Here is a 13,034-nt window from a genome sequence, read left to right on the forward strand (position 1 = left end):
CACCATTGTAGAAGCACAAGAGATAAGACCAATAAAGAATAAACAATACTTGAAGAAGAAGACATACATTCAACTTGCATTATCATTTCTAGCCCAGGTACTTTTATAATGAGAGTAATAAGACAAAAGCAATTAACAACCTTGTCCCTTCATACAATGGGCTTAACATGATAACAAACATAAAAGAGTAATTGGACTAGAGAAATGCATAACAACCCAGTGGGCCTTTAGATGATAAAAATATGATTTTCCTCCTCATAATACTCCCCCTCAAGCTGGAGAGGGAGAGGGCAGTGAAGCTCACAGCTTGTGAATATAATTACAGTCAATGTCAAAGTGTGTAGTACACTCATGCATAACTGGGTTTGCAGAAATGGCTATATTTGCTTGGTTATCACACTTGAGTATGGCAGGAGGGAGATTTTTGATGCCCAGATCTTTCAGCAAATTAGAAAGTCAAGAAACTTCACACGCAGTAAAGGTCGTGGCCCTGTACTCGGCCTCAGTGGATGATCTTGAAATCACGGATTGCTTTTTTGTTTTCCACGAATATGTGATTCCCCCAGAAAGATACATTAACCTGAGGTCAATTTACGAGATGACACACAACATGCCCAATCGTTGTCTCAATACGTAGTCAACTTTGTAGCACTGGAGGAAGCAAGAAGAACTCTTTGTCTATTGTGCCAGATATATACCTTAACAAACATTTGGCATATTGCATATGAACCGTTGTGGGATGTTGCATAAATTGAGTAAGAACTTGTACTGAAAAAGCAATGCCAGGGTGCGTTATTGTGAGATAAATGAGTTTACCAATAAGACGTTCATACAGAGAGAAGTCCGGTAAAGGGTCTCCAATCTCAGCTATCATTTTTAACTTGATGTCCATTGGTAGTTGTAGTGGGTTAGCATTGGTCATGCCAAATTCGTGCAGAATTTCTTAAGCATATTTTCTTTGCGATAAAAAGAACCCACCTGCTGATCTATGTATCTCGATGCCCAAGAAGTAGTTGACAGGTGTAACACCCCCAGATCCGGGGTCGGGGATCCGGGTTGTCACGGTCTTTCTTTCCACAATATCACTTCACTTAATTAATAATAAATAACCTCATGCTGTGACCCCATACTAACACACACCACAACCCGTTATAGTCTCAGAGATGAAATTGAAATAAGTACAAGTCTTTAAATCCACCATTTAACAGTTATTACAACCCAAAATGATTACTTGATAAATTTACAGTTAATTGCCATTATCTGCCACAAGTTATAATTATACATAATTTGATTCTCAAAAGTAGATGGTCTGAACTACAATGGATCTACCTCTGCAGCTATAGCAGCTACAACATCATCGGGAAGACGCGGGACGCTTCCCACGCGCTTGCGCTGGGTCTGCTGGAGTCTGGCCATCTCTCCTAACTGTTGTTGTGTGATGAAGAAATAAAGCAAGAGTGAGCCTTACAGCTCGCAAGATAATACATAGTGATAACAATAATATAAGTATCTAAATGGATACTTAATAGAATCTCTATCATGTGTAAGATAATTACTTACTAGATATAAGTAACAACAAGGAATGAAGTTACCAATACTTCACCACACTTATATCATTTATAAAGCTACTTGAACTACCACCGTTCAAAGTATTATAAGTTTTAAGAAAAACATCCCATAGATGAGACCACAAGTTAAGACTTGAATAGATTCAATCTTTGAAATATTATTGAATGAAAAAAAATTACGAGATACTTTATTTAGTCCCGATATATATATATATCCACATATATATCTCTTAAACATTTCCTGGAACCTCTGTTATGTAAAGTATGAACAGAGTTTGAAACATCCAATAAATTTTGGAAAGGAAAAGAATTTTGGCATAAACCAGATATCTTGCTGATCAGGCAAAGATACCAATAAGTAACCTTTTCTACTAGTAGATGGATGAATCCCCCACCGGTCATCACCCTGGCCTCATAAGGACCTTGTGCTGGACCGCCACCCGGCCTCTTACGTGTTGATGGACTGCCACCCAGCCACTTACACAATAATAGACCGTACCCCGGCCTGTCGCTTATGCCGACTCAATTAGATGGGCTTACTTCCCGAACATTGGGCAAGTAATCAATTTATTTACCAAAACTGCAACCTCGTTGCGAATATAAAATACACCACAGAGCCGGATTCCCCAGGTTTTGAGCGAGTATTTAAATCCCCTTTAAAAAGGAAGATCTTAAATATAAAAATGAGTTTTGGGATCCGCTCTAACTTTAAAAATCATTTTGAAGACTCGAAAACACTTTATAGAGTGTTTGGAGTAAAGCTGATTTAATGAAGTAAATCAGTCCCCAGAATATTTAGAAAATGACTGAATATTATTATTTAAATAATATTCCCATAAAGAATAATCTTTATAAAAATAATTGAAGTAGAAGTATTAAAACTTATACTTGAAACGAGTATTAAATAATCAAAGATATACTTATATGAAAGTATTATCTTTATTTGAATAATCGAAAATAAGTTTGATTATTGACACCTTATTCTTTAATAAAATAAAGAATATACCTCAGCAAATAATCGGAGTCATAGATCCTCAAATGAATATTCAAATAATATTCATTAAATAATATAAACTGAGTCATAAGCCCTCGAATGAATATTCAAATAATATTCAGATAAATAAATAAAAGGGTCATAAGTCCCCGAATGAATATTCAAAATAATATTCATTAATAAAATAAAAGGAGTCATACGCCTTCGAATAATATTCGAAATAATATTCAATAATAAAATAAAGTTAAAGTTATCGAATAAACCTTATTCGATTAATAGTTTGGAAAACTATAACCATATATATATATATAAATATATATATATATATCCATATCCATATATACAAAATCTACTCGGGATCCTCGACTCCCGGTTTTAGAAAATATTTTCACCTTTGGGTCCCTATACTAAGGGTATATGCAAGTTACCGCTATTCTCTAGCATAGGTATTATCAACTGAACCAACAGATATATATTTCAAGAATATGAAACAGGCATGCATATATACCATATCACATGCTTCAATATATCGCAAGAATTTGCTAAATAACCAATATGCATTTATCGCAAGATCATGCATATACAAATGTATATATCACAACAACAGTATAACGGATAGAATACTTGCCTGAGCGACTGGGGTTACGAATGGCTCGGGACGAGTCTGGTAACCTATAAACAACAAGTAAGTTGGAATTAAACCAAAGTCACTTGTAAATCTATACTTTAACTAACTTAGACTCTAACGCTTGTTTTGCGCTCACTGATTCGCTTAAGTCACTCGGGTACCCTCGGCTCCACCATTTTTAATAATTTAACCTTTACGAGTTTTAAAGCGATTCCTTCGCGAGTGTCTTACCAACTGCCTAACACACTTATCATAAATGTTTCATACATTAATTAACCCTTTTTGGTCTTTAACCTATGTTTCAAAGTAAGGCGAGGGGAAAAGTTTCGTTCGCGAAACGCCGTTACTTGAAACGGTCGTTTCTCCTAAACCGTGCATCGGAATCGAACGAACTACATATCAAAACGAAGCTCGTATCATGAGCTATCTAAACATGGCAGTGGTCATAATCTAGCAGGGGGTTCTCGGGTCCTAATGTTATGCACAAAAACAGTCTACAGAAAATCGGACGTTACGACGGCTATGTTTACGCGATTTCCCAAATTTTAAACCATTCAATACCAACCACAAATCAACCCCAATTCAATCATACAACCAATATTCCTCCAAACCACATCATAACAGCCCCAACAAATCCACATTAACCATTTATACTTATTCCTCACATGAACTAAAAGCTTTACTTAGGTTCTTTAACTAATTACCAAGATTTACAACTCCAACAATGCAACAAAACCAACTAATCTCTACAAACTCAACCAAACTTCAACCAATCAAGTATCATGCTTCACATATGCTATATCAAACACATTCAATCCTAATTACTCAAAACTAAAGCTAGGGTTTGTAGTTTATACCTTCCTTGGAGAGTGGAGAATCAAGAGAATGGCTTGGAATCACCTTTAAAGCCCTTATCCAAGCTTAATCTAAACAAAACTTCAAGAACACAAATTTTAGTTCTTGAAAACACTATTCACCATCTTCTTTCATGATTTATAGAAAAAGATTGGCTTGGAATTAGAAGCTTAAACTTATAGGAAGTATGTAACTATCCATGGGGAAGCTTAGATAATTACCTTGCTAAATAGTAAGTGGAGGAGCTTGGACTTCCCATTTCTTAAGAAAGAAGCCGAGAGCTTCATGAAGAAATGGAGGATTTGGTGTTTTGTGATTTGTTTTGCTTGGTTGCTAGGTTTTTGTTTTGTTTGATTTAGTCAATTACCTTGTTGCCCTTGAATTTGTGTGGTTCTCATTCAACCACACCTCCTTCCTTCCCATGTCATGCCTACATCACTTTGTGATGTCATCACCCCTCCTTTGTCCTCTTTCTATTGGTTGGATGACATCATCCCCACTAATCCCTTTGATTAGCTTTTAATTGTTTGCCTAATGACCGCTGATCTGTTATACGGTTCGCTTAACTTTCGTTCTCGTTTATCATTTGAGGGATCATACCCGGGATCTTATTACTTAGGTTCCCTTAACCTTTCTCAATATATTGTATTCCTTCTATGATCCTCTCTTATAATCCTTTAATTTAAATCCTCTTTATCCTGTTACCTTTTTCTCAATTCTCTCCGTATCTTGTGGATTTCCGGGAAAAACCAAAGTGTTCGGAATTGGATTCTGACGATCTTTACATACACTTATATACTTCATAGAGTACTAATAATATCCCATAAGATCAATAACAGAACCCCTACATAGCGTGGCATGAAAAATTTTCTCGTTCAGCAAAAACACTATTCATAAGGGTTTCAAAATTTCTCAAAAATTGGGGTTATTACAACAGGGCCTAGGTCCTTCATTTTGAATGATTGAGATAACATGAGCTTAATATCATCAATTGTAGACTGGGAGTTCCCACATATAAGCACATCGTCAACGTAGACCAGGATTATTGTGATGGTAGAAAGAGAGTACAGAATGAACATGCTATAATCTGCTCTCAATTGCAAGAAGCCCATTTGCTGATTTTTTGATAAAAATATTGAGATCCAGGGCCTGGGAGATTGGCGAAGACCATATAATGACTTTAGAAGCTTGCACATTATCTTTGGGTTTATTTTAGAGGCTGGAGTGGGAGGCTGATTTGGTTGAATACGGCAACCCATGTGAGTGTATCCCTGAGGCAATGACATGTATACAGTTTCTGAAATCTCACCATATAGGAAAGCGTTGGTCACATCCATTTGGATAGTGTGCCACCCTTACATAGCTTCTACGGCGACAAGTGTGTGAACAGTGGTCATCTTCGCTACAGGGGCGAAGTTTTCATGGTAGTCCAGACCATATTGTTGCTTGCATCCAAATATCACAAGTCGAGCTTTGTGTTTCATAATGGAGCCATCAGGATTGAGTTTGATTTTGTAGATCCATTCTGATCCAATGGTATGTTGCCAAGAGGGTAAAGGCGTGAGATCCCAAGTGTGATTTTCCTCCAGTGCCTCGAGTTCTGTGTTCATAGCTTGGACCCAATGGTTATGTTTGATAGGATCCTTGAAGTATATGGGATCAGAGGTAGCAGTGATTATTGAGAGGAAACAATGGAACTGTGGATTAACCATGGTGACAGCTACATTGCTTATGTGAGATGTTGGTTGAGTAACATAGTCTTTATGCCAATTGGGTTGCTTGTGAAGTTTGTTTGATCTTCCAAGGGTCTGATCCAAGGTGTTGTCTATGATGGGGTCAGTTTCTGGAACAATATTTTGGACTTGAGATATATATGTATCAATAGTGTTTGGAAAAGGAAAATAGTCTTCATATGCTAAAAGGTCAGGGGTGGAAAGGTTGAGTTATGGTAATGGTTTTATATAGGTGGTGTCAGATGTTGACTTGAGGGGAAATACCAGCTCATGGAAAAGAACATCTCTAGAATCAAAGGTTTGTAAGGTTATTAAATTAAGTAGTCTGTACCCCTTTTGTTGAGCTGGGTATCCTAAAAAAATGCAAGGGACCCCCTTTGGAGCGAATATATCAGTTGTGTGGGTGGGGTTGTTAGATATATTTGATAATGTCATGACTAATATGATTAATGTTTAGTTTTCAGATCTTACTTAAACATGACAAATCAGTACTTAACTGAAATCAGCACTTATACTGAAGTCAGAACTTAAGTCATCAGTACTTAAGGTTCAGGAGATATTTATCAGAAGATAATATCAGGACTTAAAGGAAACGTTCAGATAAGGAAGGCGGCTGATTGATTGAAGAGATGATCGAGACAAACATAAGAAGAGATATGCATGAAGAAGGAATTCTATGAAGAATAGAATACTTGGAAGAAAAGATATCTGATTGATATATTTTAGGAAGCAGAATTATATTCAATATCAATTAGCGATTATCTTGTAACTGTGTAGTATATAAACACAGACATAGGTTTTACACTATAAGTGTTATCATTATCGAGAATATTATTCGTTGTAATCCTAGCAGCTCTCGTGATATTTGTTCATCACTGAGAGAGGACAGTTCCATATTGTAACAGAGTTTATTGCTTTGAATAAAGTCTGTTTTCTGTTACTTGTGTTATTAGAATTCGATTTGATTGTGCTATACACTGTATTCAACCCCCTTCTACAGTGTGTGTGACCTAACAAGTGGTATTAGAGCCTATCTGTTAACACACAAACAGTTTAAGATCCAAAAACAATCATGTCTGAAGTAGAAACTCCAACTAAGCCCACCAATACTGAAGAACCTCCAAAGACACAAATCCATAGTTGATATGAGGCTATTAGAGTTCCCATATTGAAACCGTTTGAATATCCCATATGGAAGGTGAGGATGACTATGTTTCTGAAAGCTATAAATCCAGAATATCTTGACAGAATCAAGGAAGGACCTCACAATCCAACAAAACTCGCAGTTGCAGTTGCAGGTGAAGCAGCAAAGTCTGTACCAAAGGAGAAGAGTGATTACACTGCTGAAGATATCGCTTCAATTGCTAAGGATGCTAAGGTACGACACTTGCTGTATAGTGCCATTGATAATGTAATGTCAAACAGGGTAATTAACTGCAAGACTGCAAAGGAGATATGGGATGCCTTGGAAACAAGATGTCAGGGAACTGATTCGATTAAGAAGAACAGGAAGACAATACTCACTCAAGAGTATGAACACTTTGAGTCAAAGGCTAATGAGTCATTGACTGATTTATATGATAGATTTGTCAAACTCTTGAATGATTTGTCACTGGTTGATAAGGAGTATGATCTTGAAGATTCAAACCTTAAATTCCTGTTAGCTCTTCCTGAAAGCTGGGATTTGAAGGCAACAACTATAAGAGACAACTATAATCTTGATGAAACGACTCTTGATGAAATCTATGGGATGCTCAAGACTCATGAACTTGAGATGGAACAAAGAAGCAAGAGGAAAAGAGGAAAGTCAAGGACAGTTGCTCTTAAGGCTGAAAAAGAATCTCCCAAGGCAGCCACCTCAAGGAAAGGCAAGGGTAAAGCGCTCTTCAAAAAGTCTGATACTGAGTCATCAAGTTCTGATAGTGATGGTGACTCAGAAACTGAAAGCTCTCCTGAGATGGATGCTGATGAAGAGATGATGAAGCTGTGTGCTCTTATGGTGAAATGAATCACATGGATTGCATACAGGAAGTTCAGGAAGGGAAAGAAGTTTTCCAGGAAAGGTGCAAGTTCTGATAAGAAGAATTTCGTAAAATCTGAAGGTAAAGGAGGGAAGTCTGACAGAGGAGATTACACAAATGTCAAATGCTACAACTGTGGTGAGAAAGGCCACATATATCCTGATTGCAAGAAAGTGAAGAGTGACAAATGCAAGGCTCTTGTCACAAAGAAGAAAAGCTGGACAGACACCTCAGATTCTGAAAGTGAGGAGAACTATGCCTTGATGGCAAATGCTGATATGGCAAATACTGAAAGCAGTACTGAAGCTGCTGAGTTAAAGGTACCTCAAACTACTTATGCCTTTCATACTGATGATATTAATGAGTTGAGAAGATATCTTAAAACCATGTTCATTAGCTATAGAGATCAAACTTTAACATGTGAAAGATTAACTTCTGAAAACCTTGCTTGTAAAAAGAGGAATGATTATCTAGAAAAAGAGTTAGTCATGTTCCATCAAACTCAGAAAGATAGAGATGATGCTTTCTATGTTAGGGATGAAGTACTTAAAATGAATGAATCTCTAAAAGCTGAGTTAGAAAAGGAAAGAGAAATTATCAGGACTTACTAACTCTGGCAGAACAACTCAGAATTTGTTAAGTAGTGAAAACTAAAAAGAGGGCTTAGGTTATGGAGATGATAAGAATGATAAAGGAACTGTAGATATTAAGCTTATAGTTGTTAAACAAAAACCAAAGTTAAAACCTGTTAAATTTGTAGTCGTAAAGTCTGATACTGAGAAATCAGAAGTTAAAGAGGAAGTAACTTCTGCAAACTAAAACAGGAAAAGACAACGGAAGTTAACATAGGCTTAATGACAAAGAAGCAGCTTAAGCATAAGCTGAAAGATGTTAAGAATGCAGACAAGGTAAAATCACCTAGGAAAAATAGGAATGGAAAGGAAGGTGTAAATAAAAGCAATGATTATAAACCTGTTTCTAATGCTCCTAGAAAAACATGTCATAACTGTGGAAGTTCTAACCATCTGGCTTCTTTTTACAGGAAGAATAAGAACATAAACTCCTTACCTTCAAAGTCAGGAGTTAAGAGTCAGTCTGTTAGATATAAGCCACAAAATCCTTATTTTCATTGTGGTAGTTTATGGCATTCCATTTATACTTGTAAGGAATATCATAGTTTATACTATAATTATTATCAAATAAAACCTTCTTTAAAGAAAGTTAGCATTGTTCCTTCTAGTGTAAGTTCTGATTCAAAGTCTGATAGTGTAAATTCTGATAAGAAAAATGTTAACATAAACTCTGATGCTAAATCCGCTGCAGATGTTAACAAACTTAACAAGGCCAAATGATCCAAGCAAGTCTTGGTCCTTAAAACTAATCATTAGTGGTCTTTGTGATTGCAGGGCAACAGGAAAAATATCCTAGTTCTGGACAGTGGATGTTCAGGACATATGACTGGAAATAAAGCCCTGCTATCAGATTTTGTGGAGTAGGCTGGCCCAAGTGTTTCTTATGGAGACGACAATATTGGAAAAACATTGGGATATGGCAATATCAATCTTGGGAATGTCATCATTAAAGAAGTAGCTATGGTCTCAAGACTTAAACATAATCTGCTGAGTGTTAGTCAAATCTGTGACAGAGGTTATCATGTGGATTTCTTTGAAGAACACTGTGAAGTTGTAAGTAAATCTACAGGCAAAGTTGTGTTGGGAACCACAGACTTAGGGTGTTACTACACTTTACGATAAAGATTACGAAAAGAGGATTACCTTGTTAATGGTTGATTTCACGCTCTTCTATTATATTCCCAAATTCCCTTGAGCGAAGTGTGGCCTCCGTCTTCTCAAGTTATCCTCTCTTGTTGCTCCTTGGTGGCTACAATATGTTTTCACATAATTCTAAGCAAGAAGAGAATAAGAATATATATAGGCTACAATAGGGACCATGGGTAATTAGGTTGGGCCTTCTAATTACATCTTGAGCCTAGCCCAATGTAATTAAATATTAATTCAATCCACTAAAGAATTAATATTTGCACTACCTTTCCTAATACCGTAATTTAATTAATTCGGTTCCAATATTATTTGCTTATTAAATTTCCCATGTTTAAAATATCATATGTCCATTAATTAAATAAATTACTGATTATTTATTTAATTAATATCTTTTATCCTTGATCATCCACTCAACCTTTATTTAATTATGCCAGAATAAATTCCACCTGCAGGGTTTCACATAATTAAATCTTTTTGAGCTTTCAAGGGGACATCATTAACCCGAATATTATCAGGACATAGATTCCTTCAATAAATAATATCCACCATGTATATAATTTCATCACCCAAAATATAATGATATAATTCAAAAGAATTATTTCATATATAAATCAAAGCATGTAAATAATATACACGTGTCAATTACTATTTCCGGATTAAGAACCTAAGCATTAATAATAACATAGAATCTTAGTTCTCCTTAATCAGTATTAAGGGAACAATTCTAAATTTGATCCTGTTCAATATACACAAAGTATACTAGTATTATTTATTAGTCAATATAAACTAATCTAAATAATACTACAGCCATACCAGTGGATTGTCCAACACCACTTGTGCTGTGAACCTTATTATATTATATAACCGTATTTAACAATCTAATATTCTGTATCCCATTTGATACTAGATTGTTCACAATATATAATATTAGACAACATGTAAACATTCAAATGATTCTCAAATAAACTGGCCAGAAATAAATGTACATACTTCAAATAAATATTTTCAGTATACAATAACAATCTCCCACTTATACTCAAAATATTTTATGTGTACATCAGTGTTTATTTAATCCACTATTACATAAAAATCTATGTGTCCATCCATCTGACTCCTATCGCTTCCACATGCTTGTCAAAAACCTTGGTTGGCAAGCTCTTTGTGAAAGGATCTGCTCGGTTATCTTCTGATGATATGTGAGCCACAACTATATCCCCTCGCTTTACGATTCCTCGTATGAGATGATACTTACGTTCAATATGTTTAGCTGCTTTGTGGTCTCGCGGTTCCTTTGAATTTGCCACAGCACCAGTGTTATCACAATACACCGTCAAGCTCCTAGGCAAATTAGGTACCGCATCTATGTCCAAAAGGAAGTTCCTGAACCATACAGCCTCCTTGGCAGCCTCAGAGGCTGCCACGTACTCGGCCTCCATGGTGGAGTCTGCAATGCATTTCTGCTTTACACTCCTCCATATAACGGCTCCACCTCCCAAAGTAAAAACATATCCCGAGGTTAATTTCCTCTTATCCCTATCTGATTGGAAATCTGAATCAGTATATCCCAAAGGAAATAGATCTGAGGCCTTGTAAATTAACATATACTCCTTAGTCCTTCTCAGGTACTTGAGTATAGTTTTTACTGCACTCCAATGTTCCTGACCTGGGTTCGACTGATATCTACTAACCATGCCTACAACAAAGCAGATGTCAGGCCTCGTACATAACATAGCATACATTAAGCTTCCACATGCTGAAGCATAAGGAACTGCTTTCATGCTCTCTATATCCTTAGGTGTCGAAGGACACTGCTTCTTAGATAGAGCAACTCCATGCTTAAAAGGTAAAAAACCTTTCTTGGAGTTCTACATGTTAAAACGAGCTAATACTTCATCAATGTAGGGCTCTTGAGATAAAGCCAACATCCTTTTCTTGCGATCCCTTATAACTTTGATCCCAAGGATGTATGCCGCTTCACCTAAGTCCTTCATGTCAAATTGTTTGAACAACCATGCCTTTACTGATGACAACATCTCAACATTGTTTCCAATGAGTAAAATATCATCTACATATAGTACTAGAAAAACCACTGCATTACCTTCACTTCTATTATACATGAACGATTCACTTGAACTTTGATTAAATCCATATGACTGGACTGCCTGATCAAAACGAATATTCCAGTCTCTAGAAGCTTGTTTAAGTCCATAAATAGACCTCTTAAGCTTACATACCAGATGCTCTTGGCCTTCCTTAATGAATCCTTTTGGTTGCTGCATATAGATGGTTTCTTCAAGACTTCCATTAAAAAAAGCTGTCTTGACATCCATTTGCCAAATCTCATAATCGAGATGAGCTGCTATAAATAAAAGAATATGGATTGACTTAAGCATGACTACCGGTGAAAAGGTTTCCTCATAATCGATACCTTCTTTCTGAGTATACCTTTTCGCAACAAGTCTTGCTTTCCAGGCTTTCACCTTTTTATCTAATCCCCTCTTTTTCTTGTAGATCCACTTACATCCAATAGGTTTTATACCTTTGGGTGGTTCCACGAGCTCCCAGACCTGATTAGAATACATTTATTCTATCTCAGATTCCATCGCCTTTTGCCAAAGATCTGCATCTTTGTCTTGTACTGCCTCTTCGTATGTACGGGGATCATCATCATGTTCACCAGGGACCAAGTCTGAAGACTCTCCCAAAAACATGAATCTATCAGGCTGTTGAACAACCCTCCCACTACGACGAGGCACTGGTGCGGTATTAGTGACAAGTTGTACATTATGTTGTGGTTGTTTTACTTGTACTACAGCTTCATGGGTATTATTTGTCCCTCCCACTAGTTCCTCTAAAATGACACTACTCATGGGTTTGTGATTCATTATATAGTCCTCCTCCAAGAATCTTGCATTGGTGCTAACAATGACATCCCGATTCTTCGGACTATAAAATAAATATCCTTTCGTTCCCATGGGGTAGCCTATAAACAACTTTACTTCTGTACGAGATTCTAACTTAGTCGCGTTCTTGTTCAGCACATGTGCTGGACAACCCCATATTCGAATATGTCTTAGACTCGGTTTATCCCCGGTCCACAATTCTAAGGGGGTTTTAGGAACCGACTTAGAAGGTACTAAGTTCAGAAGATAAGCTGCTGTCTCTAAGGCATATCCCCAAAACGACTTGGGTAAATCCGAATAACTCATCATCGATCTAACACTCTCTAAAAGAGTCTGGTTCCTTCTCTCTGCTACACCGTTCTGCTGGGGTGTGCCTGGTGCAGTTAACTGGGATTCTATCCCATTTTCTGATAAATATTCCCTAAATTCTCCAAGCAAGTATTCGCCACCACGATCTGATCGTAGTTACTTGATACTTTTATTAAGTCATTTCTCTATTTTAGCTTTGTACTCTTTGAACTTATCAAAGCACTCAGACTTACGGCGCAACA

This window comes from Apium graveolens, chromosome 6 (genome assembly GCF_009905375.1).
Source record: "Apium graveolens cultivar Ventura chromosome 6, ASM990537v1, whole genome shotgun sequence".
Taxonomy (NCBI): domain Eukaryota; kingdom Viridiplantae; phylum Streptophyta; class Magnoliopsida; order Apiales; family Apiaceae; genus Apium; species Apium graveolens.